Source organism: Electrona antarctica (genome assembly GCF_951216825.1).
Source record: "Electrona antarctica genome assembly, chromosome: 8".
NCBI lineage: Eukaryota > Metazoa > Chordata > Actinopteri > Myctophiformes > Myctophidae > Electrona > Electrona antarctica.
The window spans coordinates 37,109,109-37,129,984 of NC_136789.1; the positions used below are offsets into that span (position 1 = coordinate 37,109,109).

The 20,876-nt window shown below is 44.1% G+C and overlaps 1 long non-coding RNA gene across 1 annotated transcript; it reads left to right on the plus strand.

Annotated features, from left to right (window-relative positions):
- Positions 1-146: 146 nt before the first annotated feature.
- LOC306928155 lies at positions 147-19,565 on the plus strand. Its single transcript, XR_013790633.1, has 3 exons — positions 147-286; positions 4,411-4,534; positions 15,663-19,565. It is a non-coding gene; the product is annotated as an uncharacterized lncRNA (long non-coding RNA).
- The last annotated feature ends 1,311 nt before the right edge of the window (positions 19,566-20,876 follow it).

Genomic DNA, 20,876 nt, shown 5'->3' on the forward strand with positions numbered 1-20,876 from the left:
GATACATAATTTGTAAATGAGTTGTAGAAAATGAAACAAACAGTTTCGTGATAACAAATGAATGTACAGATACTACAGTCTACATCCGTCCTGTGAAAGATTAAAAGTATCATAGAATCTGTGATCTGCTTGTTGAGTCTCTTTGATCATCGATTGCTCTCCCCTGCAGAGGAAGAGGAGTCTGATGCTAATGCTAATGCTAACGCTGCACAACAACACCTCTGGTCTGCGGGGTTGTTTACGTTGCGTAACCATGGTGATTATTAATGTATATCTGCACTAAGCGGTGAGTCAAAGCTGTGTTTATTATTATTGTCCATTTGGTTGATAAGAATGTTTGTTTATTGTGTATTTTATTGACGCTCTCCGTTAGCCACCGTTAGCATGCTAACGCTACAACGGTGTTAGCATGTTAGCCCTGACCAGAGCCATCCAATAGTTGCGACGTTGAGGGGTCAGAAAACAGCCTGGTGGTCACGTGGTCCATGTAGTCACTCTATGATGTAGTCGCGCGAGCCCATAGACTCAATGCAGTCCGTAAACTTCCGGTTGTCCCTTTTGAAGCCTTCAAATCTACTCTGGGACAAACCAACAGAAGTCTGTGTAGAAGAGCCGCCATTGGACTGAAGTTTTTGATTGAAGTATTTATTAACAGTTTGCAGAATTACAGTCCATTTCAAGCACAACTCAATACAAAAAGACTGTTAACTGTGAGTGGACGACACCATAAAGCATTACACTTGTTTACATTGTAAACAAGTGTAATACTTTACAACATTAGGGTCCACCAGTGAACGGAGTTTGCGTAACTCTGTCTCGTGACTCTAGCCCTGATGACAGTCATGACGTAACTTCAGCCTGTTTTACGCACTTTCTACATTTACAACGTTAACGTCTAGAGATTCCACTAGACTGATGTTAGGTTCTGGTAGCTCTAATTCCGTCGCAACGGCAGCAGTAAAGGGTATGGACCATAGGTTCTTGGCTAATTATGATTCTTGCTATTTTTATGTATTTGATCATGTTTGGCTGTGTTGCCAATTTTCCATGTGATCTAAGTGTCTATTTGTACGTCTCTAAATGTTATGATGAATTGAACAAGGTGGACCCTCTTGTAAACAAGTGTAATGCTTTATGGTGTCGTCCACTCACAGTTAACAGTCTTTGTATTGAGGTGTACTTGAAATGTACTGTAATTCTGCAAACTGTTAATAAATACAATCAATCGATCAATTCTTGCTTACTGTAAATCGCTCTGGATTAGATGGGCATTCCACTAATTTTCAACATTTTACTATGTCATTAATATACCTTAGAGGTGTAATAATAAAAATGTCCCCCCATTCTGTGTTTCCTTGATGATGACATCATCAAGATGTGATCACTCAATAAAATAAACATCCTGATTGTTGGCGAATGGCCTGAATACGGTTTACCCCATCTGAATACTGTTTACCCCATCTGAATACTGTTTACCCCATCTGAATACTGTTTACCAGATCATCTGAATACTGTTTACCCCATCTGAATACTGTTTACCCCATCTGAATACTGTTTACCCCATCTGAATACGGTTTACCCCATCTGAATACGGTTTACCCCATCTGAATACTGTTTACCCCATCTGAATCCCATCTGAATACTGTTTACCCCATCTGAATACTGTTTACCCCATCTGAATACTGTTTATCTGAATACTGTTTACCAGATCATCTGAATACTGTTATTCCATCTGAATACTGTTATTCCATCTGAATAGTTTAGTGTGCATAATAAAGAATAGCAGAATAATAAATTACTATCCAAAATAAAGTTTTATATCAACTCTCCAGTTTCACATAAATTACAAACTTATACAAAAAAAGGCCTAAACATCTATATAATTCTGTGCTTCTTGTCATGAACAGAACTGCAGCCTTCTCTGCATCTCTAATCTGTTATTCTGATCGGTGGCAGAACTGCAGCCTTCTCTGCATCTCTAATCTGTTATTCTCAGTAAAAAACTGACCTGAATTTGTTTTTTCTGTCAACACCAAAGCTCTTTACCAAAAATAGCAGATCTACAAGCTCACAATGCGTCACAGCACGACACGGTGTGAGCTTGTAGATCGGCTATTTTGGACTTATTCCCCCCAGAATAAGCATAGCGGGGGTTCATGTGTTTAATGCTATTCATAATAATGCAATGATGTTTTGATATTTGTCAAGTACAGGCCCTCATTTATCAACCGTGCGTACGCCAAAATATGGGTGTACGCCGAAATTACCGCAATTTTCGGCATTTACCATTTGCGCCAACGTTTGATTTTGAACTTGAGCCAAGACAAAAACCACGTCTGGTCGGGAGCTGTCGTACGCTTTGTCCTCACCTGTTTTTCTGTCGTAGAACAGCGGAGCAGCATTGTTTGACCAGCTGAGAGGCTGTCACAGGCATCGAAACATATGTATTCACTCCTAAAATGTTTATATAAAACTGTATGTATATGGGCTAAATGTAAAAAAGAAAAAAAAGTTAAGGAATACATCAACGATGTGTCTTTGTGTCATATGAAATTAGTAGGAGATTTCCAACTTTACAAGCAAGCAATTAAAATCGCGCATTTAAAAACAATGTTGCAAGTTAGATGCGTAAGCCATAAACAGTGTTTTGCATGATGAGCGCATACATGCGAGGATTTGGGCTGAGGATATTTCCATGACGGGACGTTGGAGAGTAGGCTATAGTGCAGCGCTGCAGCTGCGGAGAGTCCCAACATGGGTAGCCTACTGTAGCCGAATCTACAGCAGGCCGATGTCTTTCTGGAGTTACAGTAGCCTATGTGCAATCTCCTCCTCGTTTAATAAACCCGACGCGTCGCTCGAATGCCAAAATGTGCCGTGCCGGCGTGCCAGCGCAAAATTGGGGACCGCTGACCGCATCGGAGTTAGGTATAGGCTAAACCACCCAGCCAGGCTGCCAGCCCACCAGTGCCAGTGTGCCACATGAGGCTGGTTTAGGCTGCACATTTATATAATTGTCAGTTGACTACTGCGACTAGCGAGGTAATCTAAATAGATTGTCATGAACGTGCATGGTCGCGGTGTCATGAACGGACCACAGTGATAGAGACAGACAGGACAGGAGAGGAGGAAAACAGCAGCGTGTGTGTGCGCCTATTTGTTATTTAATTCATTGTTCACATGCAGGTTCAGATTTTCGTTCAGTAATATATTGTTGTAGGCTATATTAAATGAATAAATACTTTAATAATTTAATATAGGCTACAACTAACAACACACGGCAGGCGCGTAGCGCGGATCAAATGATTGACTGGGCAAATTAGCATGGGGGGGGGGGGGGGGGGCGCATCCACGGCCGATAGAGAAGTGTGAACTGTGAACGGTTTGGGGAACCATTTTAAAACAAAGGCGGCTTGCATGCTGTGGTTTACTAACCAGAAAGTTGCATGCACAAGGCTCAGTTGGGCCAGCTCTAAACTGACTGGGCCACGGCCCGTATGTGCGTGTGTGTGTGTGTGTGTGTGTGTGTGTGTGGGGGGCAGCAAGGCAAGCGAGGCGAGAGGAGAAACAGACAGGGTACTTTACAGCTACAGCTTTATTTAATTCATACAGGTGTTCGTTCTTTATTTATTTAAGATAGGCGACAACAAACCAGTTGGACTTGCAAGTTGCGTGTGCGTGCGTGCGTCTGTGTGTGTATGAGAGTGGGGGTGACTTTTTTATTGACTTTTTTCGTCATGTAACTATGGTTTCCAAGGTCGTACTGCAGTTGTTCATGTCGCAAAAACGAGGGCGAGGCTTGATTTCATAGGGCGTGCCAGATAGATTTCAGCCGTCACATTTATAAACGTCCGAACGAAATTAAGGAAGAAACAGCTGTCTGCGATCACTTTGTAAATGCCGACCCGACGTGGGTGTACTACGAATCCTACACTCGAATTTGGGCCAGATTTTACACTCGATTGATAAATGAGGGCCTTAATGTTTTCATATTGTGGATAATATGGATAATTGTATTATGTAATGTTGCACATCCTGCAATTTCCAAACGTTTTCATGTCAAGGACCCCCACATTGACACTAATTTGCCCGCGGACCCCCATTTGAAAAGATATGCCAGGGACCCCCATAAGAGATCAATGTTAATTTAACTCCTGAGTGTACAAATGTAACCAAATGGACCCTGACGGGGTACACTCTCTTGAGTTACAGACCAATAAGGGTCCATTTGGGTACCTAACTATCGTGTGTGTGTGTGTGTGTGTGTGTGTGTGTGTGTGTGTGTGTGTGTGTGTGTGTGTGTGTGTGTGTGTGTGTGTGTGTGTGTGTGTGTGTGTGTGTGTGTGTGTGTGTGTGTGTGTGTGTGTGTGTGTGTGTGTGTGTGTGTGTGTGTGTGTGTGTGTGTGGCAGATGTCTACCAGTGACGTCCATCTATCCAGTCAGTACTCAGCCGCCCTGAGTCAGGACCTGAGCTCTGCTGCCCCCTGGAGGACTGCTGCCTGCATGACTCCCACCTACTGCACTGAGACGGCCTGTGAGTCTCACACACACACGTGTTGTTTTTGTCGGCTATTTTTTAATTTAGTTTCAGTCTTAGTCCAGTTTCAATCACCATTGTTAGTTTTTATCATATTTAGTCGAACTCATCCTTTTTTTATTTAGTCAAGTTTTAGTCGACTAAAAGTCGAGCCTTTTAGTCTTTATCTTGAAACCGTGAATGTATTTGTTTAGTTTTAGTCAACAAAAACATTTTAGTCTAGTTTTAGTCTGACAATTTAGTCTACTTTTAGTCTGTCAATTTAGTTTAGGTTTTGTCTGACAGTTATTTTAGCCGTTTACTACAGATCAAATAAAAAAATATGTCACGTAGCATTTTCTCATCTTTTTGATAAAAATTACAATTTTAAGGAATACGTCTTAGCAAAAATAGCCGATCTACAACCTACAACAGTGCACATTAACCATGTGTGGGTTAGCCATGTGTGGGTTAGCCCGAAGCAGTATCCCTGTGCAGCCTCTATTTCTTCCTGTCATGACGGCCGCTCCATCTGATCTCATGCTCATCACCTTGGCTAATGGGATGTCCAGCTCTGACATCACTTCCTCGATAGCCTTTGCAATCCCCACACCTGTTGCATCCTTACTTTCTTTATTGGCAACAAAATGAGTGCTTGGTTCAAATGTGCCAGCATCAAGGATTTGGACACAAACAACAAGCCTTTTGTGGTTTGTGATGTCTGTAGACTCACCTGTGAGCACTGTCACAAATGGAGATTCCTTCAATTTCTGTTTCAGGGCAGTCTCTTTGCAGAGGAGGAAGTTTGAGGCAGGATGATGTTCATTAGTAGTAGCATGGCGAGTGAGGGTGGTGCATTGATTTGATTTGTGCATAGATGAGCTGGTTTTCTTGTATTTTGTACAAATGTCACAGTACATGTAATTGTCATGTGAAAAGCGCGGCCATGGGAATGTGGTGAGCCATCCAGCAAGGCCCAGGACGTCTACTGCTAAACCGGGGTCAACACAACATGCAGCTGCAGCAAGTGGATTTAACCTGTCATCTGTGACATTAAGGAAAAGGCCAAAGCGTAGCTCAATATTCTCCCTCATCTTCTGTGCCAGTGCAGCTGCACCCTTGTAGCTCCGGGCAGAACTCAGGAGAACTTAGACAGGTGACCAATCAAGTCCAGCAATGCAGGCACAACAAGGCATAGGGAATTGGTGTCACTTTGAAGTAGTTTTGTGTGTTCAGCAAATGAATGCATGCATTTACATTTTAAACACATCTTATCCATCCATCTACTGCTGCAGCATTATTTTACAAGAACCAGCATAATATGGGCTTGGATTTTTGCATTTATAACATTGTATATCAAGCTCTAAATAATAAACTGAAATAAGTTATAGTGACTGAGAACTAATGCACACAGACTGACGTTTCATCAAGGACTTCTGCCTCTTCTCCCTCTCCTTCGTCCTCGTCAGAGCTGGAGTCACTGTCCTCCATGTCCTCTTCATCATCGTTGTGAGTCCTCGTCGGAGCTGGTGTCACTGTCCTCCATGTCCTCTTCATCATCGTTGTGAGTCCTCGTCAGAGCTGGAGTCACTGTCCCCCCTGTCCTCTTCATCATCGTTGTGAGTCCTCTTCAGAGCTGGTGTCACTGTCCTCCATGTCCTCTTCATCATCGTTGTGAGTCCTCGTCAGAGCTGGAGTCACTGTCCTCCATGTCCTCTTCATCATCGTTGTGAGTCCTCGTCAGAGCTGGAGTCACTGTCCTCCATGTCCTCTTCATCATCGTTGTGAGTCCTCGTCAGAGCTGGAGTCACTGTCCTCCATGTCCTCTTCATCATCGTTGTGAGTCCTCTTCAGAGCTGGTGTCACTGTCCTCCATGTCCTCTTCATCATCGTTGTGAGTCCTCGTCAGAGCTGGAGTCACTGTCCTCCATGTCCTCTTCATCATCGTTGTGAGTCCTCGTCAGAGCTGGTGTCACTGTCCTCCATGTCCTCTTCATCATCGTTGTGACGGAAAGCAGCAACCATGTTGCTTCCATTATCTGTGATGATGGTGATGATTATTTTCTTTTGGGATCTCCCATTCTTCTGTTTGGATGTGTGTGGGTGAACCATTTGCTTTAGGTTCAGGAGTATGTGTTCTGCCTTAGGGCCGATTCATACTCCTATTTTACCACTGTAGTGCCGAAATGATTTCGGCTCATCAGAAATTTTCAGTAGCACCGAAGAGCCGACTTTAGGACGGTACCCGCCCCCCCGAACCTCAAATGACGTCACATTGTAGGCTCTACAGAGCCGAACCGACTTTTATTCGGCTCTAAAATAGGAGTATGAATTGCGCCTTATTGTCTTCTGAATTAAAACAACAAGCACTGATAGCAAGAAAGGATGCTGTGAGACCCTTTTTAGTCCAAATATCTAAGCCAATGCTTATTTTGCGTCGTTGTTTGAATTTGTCCTTTTCGTCCATTTAGATTTTGTCCACTGTGTTTGTATTTTTTTTTCTTTTTGGCACAGTGACTCTTCTATCCATCCTCTCAATCATTTTGGCAAAATCCTCATCTTCCACTAGGCGTGAAGGGAGGCCTGTACGGGCTATCCACAGTGAAGGGAGGCCTGTACGGGCTATCCACAGTGAAGGGAGGCCTGTACGGGCTATCCACAGTGAAGGGAGGCCTGTACGGGCTATCCACAGTGAAGGGAGGCCTGTACGGGCTATCCACAGTGAAGGGAGGCCTGTACGGGCTATCCACAGTGAAGGGAGGCCTGTACGGGCTATCCACAGTGAAGGGAGGCCTGTACGGGCTATCCACAGTGAAGGGAGGCCTGTACGGGCTATCCACAGTGAAGGGAGGCCTGTACGGGCTATCCACAGTGAAGGGAGGCCTGTACGGGCTATCCACAGTGAAGGGAGGCCTGTACGGGCTATCCACAGTGAAGGGAGGCCTGTACGGGCTATCCACAGTGAAGGGAGGCCTGTACGGGCTATCCACAGTGAAGGGAGGCCTGTACGGGCTATCCACAGTGAAGGGAGGCCTGTACGGGCTATCCACAGTGCTACACCTTCCACTTTGAACTGTTGCTCTAGAGCAGCGGTTCCCAAACCTTTTTGGCTATGCACCCCCTGTTACCTCCCGACCTAGCTGATGCACCCCCTGTTACCTCCCGACCTAGCTGATGCACCCCCTGTTACCTCCCGACCTAGCTGATGCACCCTGTTACCTCCCGACCTAGCTGACGCACCCCCTGTTACCTCCCGACCTAGCTGACGCACCCCCTGTTACCTCCCGACCTAGCTGATGCACCCCCTGTTACCTCCCGACCTAGCTGATGCACCCCCTGTTACCTCCCGACCTAGCTGATGCACCCCCTGTTACCTCCCGACCTAGCTGATGCACCCCCTGTTACCTCCCGACCTAGCTGATGCACCCCCCCCCCCCCCCCCCCCCCCCCTCTCTGATGCTGGCATTCAAAGCAACCAAAGGTATGGCTCCCCCATATCTTGCAAGCATGATTGAACCCTACAAACCCTCCCGCGCACTCAGATCAGCCAACGCAGGAAAGCTAGAAGTACCCTCACTAAAAACGCCGGGACAACGCTCCACACGTCCCAAACTCTTCTCCCTTCTGGCCCCAAAACCGTGGAATGCACTCCCCGTTGCAATCAGAACTGCAGCATCACTCCCAATCTTCCGCCGTAGTCTGAAGACCCACCTTTTCAGACTCCATCATGGCCCATAGCACTTATCCTACCCCCTTAGATAGCACTTTTAGACTTGGATAGCATTTGAAACAGACTTATAGCATGTCATGTAGACAGCACAATAATTGCATTGTATGTAGTCATAGCACATCATAGTACATATGTATAGCATAGTATAGTATATATGTATAGTTTATATGTATAGTGTCATTATATAGATATGTTCTAGTTACGTTCTTAGCTTACGCATGTTTCATGATAAATGCATTTTATATATGTGATGTATTCCCAGGCTTTTGTTCTTGCCTAATTTGTAAATTGTAAATTGTAAGGGGTGGGAACCACTGCTCTAGAGAGTCAGCTTTGTATTTGGTGGGGGCCAGTAAAGACCCTTGTATTGCTGGCCTACCGTGGTCGTAAAGACCCTTGTATAGCTGGCCTACCGTGGTCGTAAAGACCCTTGTATAGCTGGCCTACCGTGGTCGTGGGCCAGTAAAGACCCTTGTATAGCTGGCCTACCGTGGTCGTAAAGACCCTTGTATAGCTGGCCTACCGTGGTCGTAAAGACCCTTGTATAGCTGGCCTACGGTGGTCGTAAAGACCCTTGTATAGCTGGCCTACCGTGGTCGTAAAGACCCTTGTATAGCTGGCCTACCGTGGTCGTAAAGACCCTTGTATAGCTGGCCTACCGTGGTCGTAAAGACCCTTGTATAGCTGGCCTACCGTGGTCGTAAAGACCCTTGTATAGCTGGCCTACCGTGGTCGTATAGACCCTTGTATAGCTGGCCTACCGTGGTCGTAAAGACCCTTGTATAGCTGGCCTACCGTGGTCGTAAAGACCCTTGTATAGCTGGCCTACCGTGGTCGTAAAGACCCTTGTATAGCTGGCCTACCGTGGTCGTAAAGACCCTTGTATAGCTGGCCTACCGTGGTCGTAAAGACCCTTGTATAGCTGGCCTACCGTGGTCGTAAAGACCCTTGTATAGCTGGCCTACCGTGGTCGTAAATACCCTTGTATAGCTGGCCTACCGTGGTCGTGGGCCAGTAAAGACCCTTGTATAGCTGGCCTACCGTGGTCGTGGGCCAGTAAAGACCCTTGTATAGCTGGCCTACCGTGGTCGTGGGCCAGTAAAGACCCTTGTATAGCTGGCCTACCGTGGTCGTGGGCCAGTAAAGACCCTTGTATAGCTGGCCTACCGTGGTCGTGGGCCAGTAAAGACCCTTGTATAGCTGGCCTACCGTGGTCGTGGGCCAGTAAAGACCCTTGTATAGCTGGCTTACCGTGGTCGTGGGCCAGTAAAGACCCTTGTATAGCTGGCCTACCGTGGTCGTGGGCCAGTAAAGACCCTTGTATAGCTGGCCCACCGTGGTCGTGGGCCAGTAAAGACCCTTGTATAGCTGGCCTGCTGTCGTCCTTTCTGGGTGGTTGGTTGGTGGTTGTAGCCGGTGGATCTGGAATGTCATTCCAATCTGTTTTTGCAGGCAAGATGCATTGCAAACATGTTGTTGGCATCCATGTATAGCTTCCCATGTGTTTTGTGCACAAGGACTGGGTTGTTTACATGTTACTATAATAGTTTGCTTGCTGTAGTGCTATTAGGTCTGCTAAGCCGACAGTACATTCAACAACACAACGTTGTTTTAATGTTACGTTCTACTTGTAAACAACCAGCAGCATACTTTTTGTTAACTTACCTTGATTTCTTTGTGGTAAATGGCGATGTGTCTCTTCAGGTTTGTTGTGTTTTTTTCTTTTATCTTGTGGCCACATTGCTCTCCTTCGGTTTTTTATTCTCCACGTCGATGTAGCCAACATGCTTCCATCTTCTCTTCTCTTTCTCCCGATCCCCGTGCAAAGCATTTTACTGTTTTATTTGAAAGGTTTCGCCCCTAAAGCAAGAGGAATCCTCCTCGGTGTGTCTAATACTAACCCTAAAGCATGAGGAATCCTCCTCGGTGTGTCTAATACTAACCCTAAAGCATGAGGAATCCTCCTCGGTGTGTCTAATACTAACCCTAAAGCAAGAGGAATCCTCCTCGGTGTGTCTAATACTAACCCTAAAGCATGAGGAATCCTCCTCGGTGTGTCTAATACTAACCCTAAAGCAAGAGGAATCCTCCTCGGGGTGTCTAATACTAACCCTAAAGCAAGAGGAATCCTCCTCGGTGTGTCTAATACTAACCCTAAAGCAAGAGGAATCCTCCTCGGGGTGTCTAATACTAACCCTAAAGCATGAGGAATCCTCCTCGGTGTGTCTAATACTAACCCTAAAGCAAGAGGAATCCTCCTCGGGGTGTCTAATACTAACCCTAAAGCAAGAGGAATCCTCCTCGGTGTGTCTAATACTAACCCTAAAGCATGAGGAATCCTCCTCGGTGTGTCTAATACTAACCCTAAAGCATGAGGAATCCTCCTCGGTGTGTCTAATACTAACCCTAAAGCATGAGGAATCCTCCTCGGTGTGTCTAATACTAACCCTAAAGCAAGAGGAATCCTCCTCGGTGTGTCTAATACTAACCCTAAAGCATGAGGAATCCTCCTCGGTGTGTCTAATACTAAGGCCAAGCAAAAAAAAACATTGGTCTCCGATTTGCTGTCATTTTTGGGCTGAGTAGGTAGGGAATTTATTTTTATTTTTTTTATTTTTTTTCGTGGGAAGGATGGGTAGCAAGGAATTTATTTTATTTTATTTATTTTTTTCCCCCATCGGCAATGATGGATAGGCTTCTTTTTTAATAACTTCAATATGTGCCTGAGTTACCATCTTTTAAATAATTCTAATTCTAAAGTACACTGTAGGCTACTTACAAAAGAGTGTCAGAACTAGAAAAAGTGCCCCTCTTGGGCACAGGTCTCCACCAGGGCAGGTCAGGTTATGGCCTCCTGGTGGCGCTATAATAGGTCAATGTGAAAAGGGTGCCATTTCTTCATACGCCTTTGATGGCAATTGGATGATTTGAGGCATTTTGTTCCAAAAATGTGTTTTGCAAAAATCAACCTGTTGGTGGCGCTATAACAGGCCAATGTGAAAAGGGTGGGATATATTCCTCAGCCTAGTAAGAAAATGTGTGAAAGATTTCACGTAAATTGCACGCTGCGTTCATGATTTGAGGCTTTTATTCAAAACGGGGCAATCTTGCAAACTGTGAAAGCCAATTATAGCCAATTAGGATGGAATATGAAATATCGGACAGATCCGACTTGCGCACATGACCATAGAGATACTGTGTAACGATTTTTGGACAGAATCTGGAGGAGTAATATCAAAAAATGTGTTTTACAAAAGTCGGCATCCTGGTGGCGCTATAAAAGGCAGATGCGGAAAATGCAGGTCAAAGGTTTGTCCTTGGCCTCTAGGGAGTGTGCATGCAACGTTTCACGCAGATCGGTGCAGTTTTAGGTAAAACATGTGAAAAGCTGCCTCATGGTGGCGCTATAACAGGCCGTTCTGGAAAATGTGGGGCAGAGGTTCATCGTTGGCATCCAGGGAGTGTGTGTGCAAAGTTTGGCATCGACCGGGTTAACGGTGCCGGAGATTAGCTGGTAACAGACGGACGGAAGGACACACACACGCGGACGGAGTGCAAAACATACTCTCTCCCCATGCCTTCGGCCTGGTGGAGACAAACATAACACTGTATGCCTACAGCATTTGAAAACTTTGAATAGAATGTCCACACACTGGTTGAATACTTAGTAATACTAAGTAATGCTGATGTTTAACAATAATTCAACTCTTGAGAGTGGAAAATGGAACCAAATGGACCCATAAGGGTCCACTTGGTTTCATTTTACACTCAAAGAGTTAAAGATCTACTGGTATAGGGGTTCATTTGGTTACCAACTCTCCATTATTTAGCTGGGGACCACCTGGAACACCCTCAAGGACCACTGGTGGTCCCCGGACCACTGGTTGAGAACCACCAATGAAAGGAATGATAGACGGTATGTAGAGCACAGGCTGGGTTTGACAGAGGAAAAACAATGGTCTGGACTCAGTGGGCTGGTATTAGCAGAGGGGGTGAGAGAACTCCCTCAAGGACCACCTGGGTCACTGGTTCAGAACCACTGACTTGAACAGATCGTTTTTAAGTTTGTAATACACCGCGCGCGCGCACACACACACACACACACACACACACACTCTCTCAGACCCCCCCCCCCCCCCCCCTCACTCTCTCCCGCACGCACGTCAGTATGTTGTTAGCGTTAGCAGTCAACCATTAGCATGAGTGTAGCTTCAAGATTTCACAACTAACTGCTATCTTTGTCAAACAAAACTGTCGGAGCTTTTGTTTTTGACCAATGCCCACTTCAAAGATCATCTGATCTTACACGTGAGCAAATTAATTAATAATGAGCTACTGACAGTGTTGGGTAAAAGACAACTAGCTCCGCGATGAGTAGACTCAGAGAGCAGGCAGCCCTGCCTGCTTGCTGCACTGCTGCTGAATGTTCAGAGCGGAGAGAGAGAGAGGGAGGCATGCACTCTTTCAAACTTCACCGTGCGTTGCGTTAATCGCGCGTCAATGAAATTGACGCCGTTAAAAGGAACTTTGACAGCCTTATACAAATGTAAAAAAAAAAAAATCTTCAAGTAATAAAGCTGAAACATGATAATGTTTTGAAGCAGAGAGCTACTGACTATCTGGTTTGACTCGGTCGGATTTTGACTTTCTTTTTTTTCCCTTTTTTTTTTTAACCAAATGCCAATAAAATAATTTGGGTCGCGCATATTTAATAGAGTCGGTCGGAAACCGGAGACCAATCTTTATTTTTGCTCGGCCTAACCCTAAAGCATGAGGAATCCTCCTCGGTGTGTCTAATACTAACCCTAAAGCATGAGGAATCCTCCTCGGTGTGTCTAATACTAACCCTAAAGCATGAGGAATCCTCCTCGGTGTGTCTAATACTAACCCTAAAGCATGAGGAATCCTCCTCGGTGTGTCTAATACTAACCCTAAAGCAAGAGGAATCCTCCTCGGTGTGTCTAATACTAACCCTAAAGCATGAGGAATCCTCCTCGGTGTGTCTAATACTAACCCTAAAGCATGAGGAATCCTCCTCGGTGTGTCTAATACTAACCCTAAAGCAAGAGGAATCCTCCTCGGTGTGTCTAATACTAACCCCAAAGCAAGAGGAATCCTCCTCGGTGTGTCTAATACTAACCCTAAAGCAAGAGGAATCCTCCTCGGTGTGTCTAATACTAACCCTAAAGCAAGAGGAATCCTCCTCGGTGTGTCTAATACTAACCCTAAAGCATGAGGAATCCTCCTCTGTGTGTCTAATACTAACCCCAAAGCAAGAGGAATCCTCCTCGGTGTGTCTAATACTAACCCTAAAGCATGAGGAATCCTCCTCGGTGTGTCTAATACTAACCCTAACCCTAAAGCATGAGGAATCCTCCTCTGTGTGTCTAATACTAACCCTAAAGCATGAGGAATCCTCCTCGGTGTGTCTAATACTAACCCTAAAGCAAGAGGAATCCTCCTCGGTGTGTCTAATACTAACCCTAAAGCAAGAGGAATCCTCCTCGGTGTGTCTAATACTAACCCCTAAAGCAAGAGGAATCCTCCTCGGTGTGTCTAATACTAACCCTAAAGCATGAGGAATCCTCCTCGGTGTGTCTAATACTAACCCTAAAGCATGAGGAATCCTCCTCGGTGTGTCTAATACTAACCCTAAAGCAAGAGGAATCCTCCTCGGTGTGTCTAACCCTAACCCTAAAGCATGAGGAATCCTCCTCGGTGTGTCTAATACTAACCCTAAAGCAAGAGGAATCCTCCTCGGTGTGTCTAATACTAACCCTAAAGCATGAGGAATCCTCCTCGGTGTGTCTAATACTAACCCTAAAGCATGAGGAATCCTCCTCGGTGTGTCTAATACTAGTGTGCGGCGCCCGCTGCAAAATCAAATGGAGGTGCGTGGTTGTGAGAGTGGGGGAGGTGTGTGGTTGGTGTGTGGTTGGTGTGTGTGGTTGTGAGTGTGGGGGAAGGGTGTGTTCGGATATAGGCACACTGACCACAATTACAATTTACAATTTAGGCATTTAGCAGACGCTCTTAATCCAGAGCGACTTACATTAAGCAAGAACAAAAAGCATGGGAATACATCACATATATAAAAAGCATTTATCAAGAAACATGCGTAAGCTAAGAACGTAACTAGAACATATCTATATATAATGACACTATACATATAAGCTATACATATATATTATACTATGCTGTACTGTTATTGTACAATGCTAAGACAAAGTGATAGGTGACTGTGCTCCCGGACAGTCCTGGCGAGCATTTCCGAGCGCACAGCGTGCGCTTCATAGAAAAAGAGCCAGGAGGAAGTGATACGATCATTATAATAATATATTTCGTATCGTCTTTGTTCGTGAAGTAAAATGAACATAGATTTTAGCCGAGTCTTTATTTTGTGAACTACATTTTTACAAAAATGGGCGTTGACGAACACATTTCGTTTTCGATTACCATCGTCGTCCCTCGATATCTTTAGGTCTGAAAACATAATTTCTTTTTTACTATATTAAAAATATATATTTATTATCGTGAGAACAGAAGATGGCTTCCATTTTTGCATTGCATCCTGCAACCTTTCAGGAATAGAAAGCCTGCAGTTTATATTAGCTTGGATTCCCCATCGATGATGTCACTGGTGGACGGGTTTCTGAACTGCCCACAGCCCTCCTATGAGACACAGACTGGTTTCTGAACTTCCCACAGCCCTCCTTTGAGACACAGACTGGTTTCTGAACTGCCCACAGCCCTCCTATGAGACAGACTGGTTTCTGAACTGCCCACAGCCCTCCTATGAGACACAGACTGGTTTGTGAACTGCCCACAGCCCAAATAAATTGTGTTATTTTATCATGAACATTAGTGAGGACCAATTTTATGAAAAGTGGTGCAGTGGTCTTTTAATAAAAACAATATAACTGTGCGGTTTAAGTAACATTAATGTGTACGTAGGCGAGCCTTGAAAACACAAAGTACTTTATGCAATATTCCTCGGCCAGGATTTAAAATATGTCTCTCATCCATCTATCTGACTGATGTATCTCCAGAGGACGACCCTCTATACCTCATCTGTGGCATAATGGTGGTAGTAGTAGTAAGAATCACACCCGTGTGAAGTGAGGGGCGATCATATCATCGGACATCATCTCATTCCAGCAAATCACAATTTGCGTCCTCACCTTTGTCATCAATGTTTGTGTTTTACACAAACACTCAATCACTTGTCCATTCATTGTCAATGGCATTTAATGTTTGTGTTAGGACAAGATTTGGCTTACACACACACCAAAAGCTGGAATTAGTTCAACAGGGCAGAACTGGACTACTGGTCAATCACAGCGCGTCTTTACCAGGTCTTGTAATAACTAGCATTACTAACAAGCTGATGTTGCCTCCTCTCTCTCCTCATCCTAGGTCTCTCACTCCTTCCAGTGTCTGCAGAGAAGGAGATGAGTCCCAGTCTGGTCCAGGTGAAACTAGAACCTCCACAGATTAAAGAGGAACAGGAGGAGATGAGTTCCAGTCTGGTCCAGGTGAAACTAGAACCTCCACAGATTAAAGAAGAACAGCAGGAGGAGTTACTTCAAAGACCAGGGGATGGTATTGAAAACAGAGAGACAGAGCCTGTAGCCGGCACCTCAACTGAACACATGAAAACACAAGCTTACATAGAGTACTGGGTACAATCACAACCAACTGGTGACGACCAGCTGCTCTCTTCACACTGTTCTGACTCTGACATCACTGAGGACAGTGATGACTGGCCTTCACACTGTTCTGAATCTGATGCTGAAGACAGTGATGAGCATGTGGAAGGACATAAAATGCCTTTGAGAAACAGGCAAAAAAATAAATCAAAGTCGTTAAAACAAAAGCCATCCATGAGGAGTGAAACAAAAAGGCAAAGCTTCTGTTGTACAGAGTGTGAAAAGGTCTATGGTTCCAAATATGCTTTGAAAAAACACATGAGGATTCATACAGGTGAAAAGCCCTTTTCTTGCACAGTGTGTAGCAAATGCTTTAAAGACGCTGGAACTCTGAAAACACACATGATGATCCATACAGGTGAAAGGCCCTTTGCTTGCACAGTATGTAGCAAAAGCTTTACCACTAGTGGACAGATGAAGAATCACATGATGATTCATACAGGTGAAAGGCCCTTTGCTTGCACAGTATGCAGTCAAAGATTTATTCAAGCTTGCAATCTACAAAAACACATGAGGATTCATACAGGTGAAAAGCCCTTTTCTTGCACATTTTGTAGTCGAAGCTTTAACCGTGACGACACTCTGAAAGAACACATCAGGATCCATACAGGTGAAAAGCCCTTTGCTTGTACAGTATGTAGCAAACGCTTCACCACTAGTGGAAAAAGGACGACACACATGAGGATGATTCACGATGGTCAAAAGCCACAGAAACACAAGCCACAGGAAAAAGAAAAGCCAGAGAAACAAAAGCCATCCATGAGGAGCCAAACGAAAAAGAAAAGCTTCTGTTGTACAGAGTGTGGAAAGGTCTATGGTTCCAATGCTGTTCTGAAAAAACACATGAGCATTCATACAGGTGAAAAGCCCTTTTCCTGCACAGTGTGTAGCAAATGCTTTAATCATTCTGGAACTCTGAAAACACACATGATGATCCATACTGGTGAAAGGCCCTTTGCTTGCACAGTGTGTAGCAAAAACTTTATCACTAGTGGACAGATGAGGAATCACATGATGAATCATACAGGTGAAAGGCCGTTTGCTTGTACCGTATGTAGCATAAGCTTTACCACTGGTGGAGCATTGAAGACACACATGATGATTCATACTGGTGAAAAGCCCTTGGCTTGCACAGTATGTAGCAAATGCTTTAAACATGCTGGCTCTCTGAAAAGACACATGAGCGACGTTCATACAGACGAAAAGCCCTTTGCTTGTACAGTATGCAGTCACAGCTTTAACCAATCTCACAATCTAAAAAAACACATGAGGATTCATACAGGTGAAAAGCCCTTTTCTTGCACATTTTGTAGTCGATGCTTTAACCGAGACGACACTCTGAAAGAACACATCAGGATCCATACAGGTGAAAAGCCCTTTGCTTGTACAGTATGTAGCAAACGCTTTACCACGAGTGGAAAAAGGACGACACACATGAGGATGCTTCACGATGGTCGTGTGTTAACATTGAGTAATGGGTCAACGGTGAAGTCCCAGTAAGTGTTGTGCTCCAGGACCTGGTGAACTGCAGTGTTGATTTTGTCGACTAAAACTGTGATATAAGATGTTCGTCGACTACCTTTTTTCACAGACGAAAACTAAATGGAAACTAAGCTATGATGGCTGAATATATTGACAATTTCATCGTCAAATAAAAACTAGACTTTACACTTGGTTGCATGCTGAAAATAGCCGATCTACAAGCTCACAACGCGTCGCAGTGCGACCCGTTGTGAGGTTGTAGATCGGTTATTTTCAGCATGTTTAAAATCAGCCATTACGACGGCATTAAGGCCCGCCAAAATGGATTTCAGTCGACTAAATACGCGCTGTGATTGGCCAGTAGTCACTTGAGTGACAGCGAGAGACATGGAGGAGTCACATGAGTGACGTCACTTGGGCAGCGACGCAGCGTGCCTTCAGCACTTCTAAATAATAAAGCTGCGGAGAACTGTTGCTTTGTTGTTCATTCTTTAATGTTTTCTCTTAGTAATCTAATCCCCCCTGGCTCTGATGTTGGATTGTGTTTGTTTGTTTGTCTTGTCTTGTCTTGTCTTGTCTTGTCTTGTCTTGTCTTGTTTTGTTTTGTTTCGTTTTGTTTCGTTTTGTTTCGTTTCGTATTGTATTGTAATGTATTGTCATGACTGTTATAAAGATTTGTTTAAAAAAAAGCCTTCAGCTGCACTTCCACTTGACTTCCTGCCTTCATTGGGAGACACGTCGCTCCAATGAACTGCAGCGGCCAGTGAGGCCCATAATCATTATAATATCTATGGTTATCACCCTATAATCATTATAATATCTGGTTATCACCCCATAATCATTATAATATCTATGGTTATCACCCTATAATCATTATAATATCTGGTTATCACCCCATAATCATTATAATATCTATGGTTATCACCCTATAATCATTATAATATCTGGTTATCACCCCATAATCATTATAATATCTATGGTTATCACCCTATAATCATTATAATATCTATGGTTATCACCCCATAATCATTATAATATCTATGATTATCACTCCATAATCAACAATGTTTATAATATCTATGGTTATCACTCCATAATCAACAATGTTTATAATATCTATGGTTATCACCCCTTATTACATGGCTTGGTTGAATGCTTGATTCTGATTGGTCAATCGCTGAATTCAGCGGTGAGTTATGTGTTGATAACGGACCGCTCCGCTGTATAACAGGCCTCTGCCTAATAAAACCCTCTGAGCACCAGCTGCGCGGCTGCGCCCGCTTGATTTACTGCTGTTTCCAACATGACAGCCATGTAAACACACACACACACTAGTGACACACAATGTCATTTACAGCTAAACATTGCTCTCAAAAATGTTTTTGAAAACATTTGAGCGAGAAATAGACGAAGCAGGACCCGAAAATGGATTCTATTTGATCAACTCACTTCCTTGTTTTCCGACAGTGCTCCAGCCCTGCAGCTGGCCAGACGCAGAACTTATGGAATCCTTTTTTTGTTGTGTTTTGGGTCAATGTATTAATTTATGTTAGGTAGCCATGTAATAAGCGGGATAATATCTGGCTAGGTGGTCGTTGTCGGGAGCCGAGGTGGTTAAACTCCCTGACACTCCCTTACATAATCAACAGAATGTTGGTGTTCAGCAGCTTAGAATTCAGCCAGAATGTGGTAATAATCACACATACTGGGAAACGCGGAAGTTAAACTATGGGAGCGTTTGCTTTATGTGTCCATGACGAAGGTCTCTGGTGGCCTTGAGCCACGTGAGGCACCGCCGATCGAGGCGCTAGCCGAGCGAGTCGCTGTGCCGAGCGTTGCGGCGGCCACCAGAGCCGACTCAGCGCCGTTTGAGTTGCGTCCCGATAGGCAGAGAATAGTAAATATTAGTACTACTATTTTCCATGCCCCGACCATAGAGTTGGCCCTGACACGTCCAGCAGGGGGAGTGGTTTACCAGGCTATGTCTGCACCACCCTGCATGCATGCAGTCCAGGTGAACACAGCCAAACACCACAATGTCCTGATAACGGTTGATTTGTGTATTTAATGCAGTGAAAAAGAAAATGAAAATGTAAATCTAATGTAAATGAAAAAGAAGCACAATAAATTCACAATCAAAATCTGGGTGTAACCATAAGTGCTATAAGTTTAATTCCTGTCTCATCTGTGTCACATTATCTTTCATTTTTAATGTTTTAATCAAAGCTTTGATTGATTGAAGTATTTATTAAATTCCCATTGACAATGAATAGAGAATTTTACGTCATAGTGTTTGTTTTACGTCATGATGATGTACGACGACCACTGACCAGAGCGCCCTCACTTCACACGGGTGTGACTTTTAGGTAGGTACCAGGTAAAGTTTGAATTACTGTTAAATGTAATGCATGCACGCACGCACACTCTCTCAAACACACTGACACACACACAGTCGTCACAGAAGGAAAAACTTACTGTAATGGCAATCCTTCACCTTCCAATGTGTATTTGGTATAATGTATACTCCACAGGTGCTGGGAGTGATCCTACGCAGAGTACAAACGGAAACAATTGTACTGTGAATATGACAGTTGCATGGATGCAAAGTAGTGGTTGATGTCTGGACAGGCATGCTGTTGGTGTTGTGCATGATGAGATGTGTGCAAACGGTGTGGTTTGGTAGAAGAAGGCGGACAAAGGATGGGGTGTTGCGCTGGCTATTAGTGTGGCAGGATATAGCACCATCAGAATGGATCCTACACTTACCTTAGGATAAAGACTGGTGCACCGTGCCGTCATTCACTTACCTTAGGATAAAGACTGGTGCACCGTGCCGTCATTCACTTACCTTAGGATAAAGACTGGTGCACCGTGCCGTCATTCACTTACCTTAGGATAAAGACTGGTGCACCGTGCCGTCATTCCGTCAACAGGGTTCTTGTTTTAAAGTAAATGATCTAAATATGAATAGGATGCCAATGCTCGTATAATATATAGTGCTTATTTTCCAATGCCGGAGTGGTTGTGCAAAGACCCGCCCGGCAGCACTGCTAATGCAATTTATTTGTGCGTGTAAATAATACACTATAGTTTAAGCTCGTCACATGAAACTATATACCGTCATATGCATAAATCTGTCGCGCAAATTATCAAAACATTAGAAAGTAGCCAGCGTATCTGTGTATCAGATTGTGGAAATATAATAACAATAATAAAATGGTTGAAAGACAGAACTATAGTGTATTGTCTGCTAGCGTGCTGCTATACTGTTGACTTTTACAACTTTGTCATGAGTAATTCAACAAAAGAAAAGCCTACATTAAACAGTGCTGCCAGGCGGGTCTTTGCGCAACTGCTCCGGGATTTAGATATATTCTAATATAACGTACCGAAGCTACACAGACGTGTGTGTGTGTGTGACATAGTTAATTATATGTTT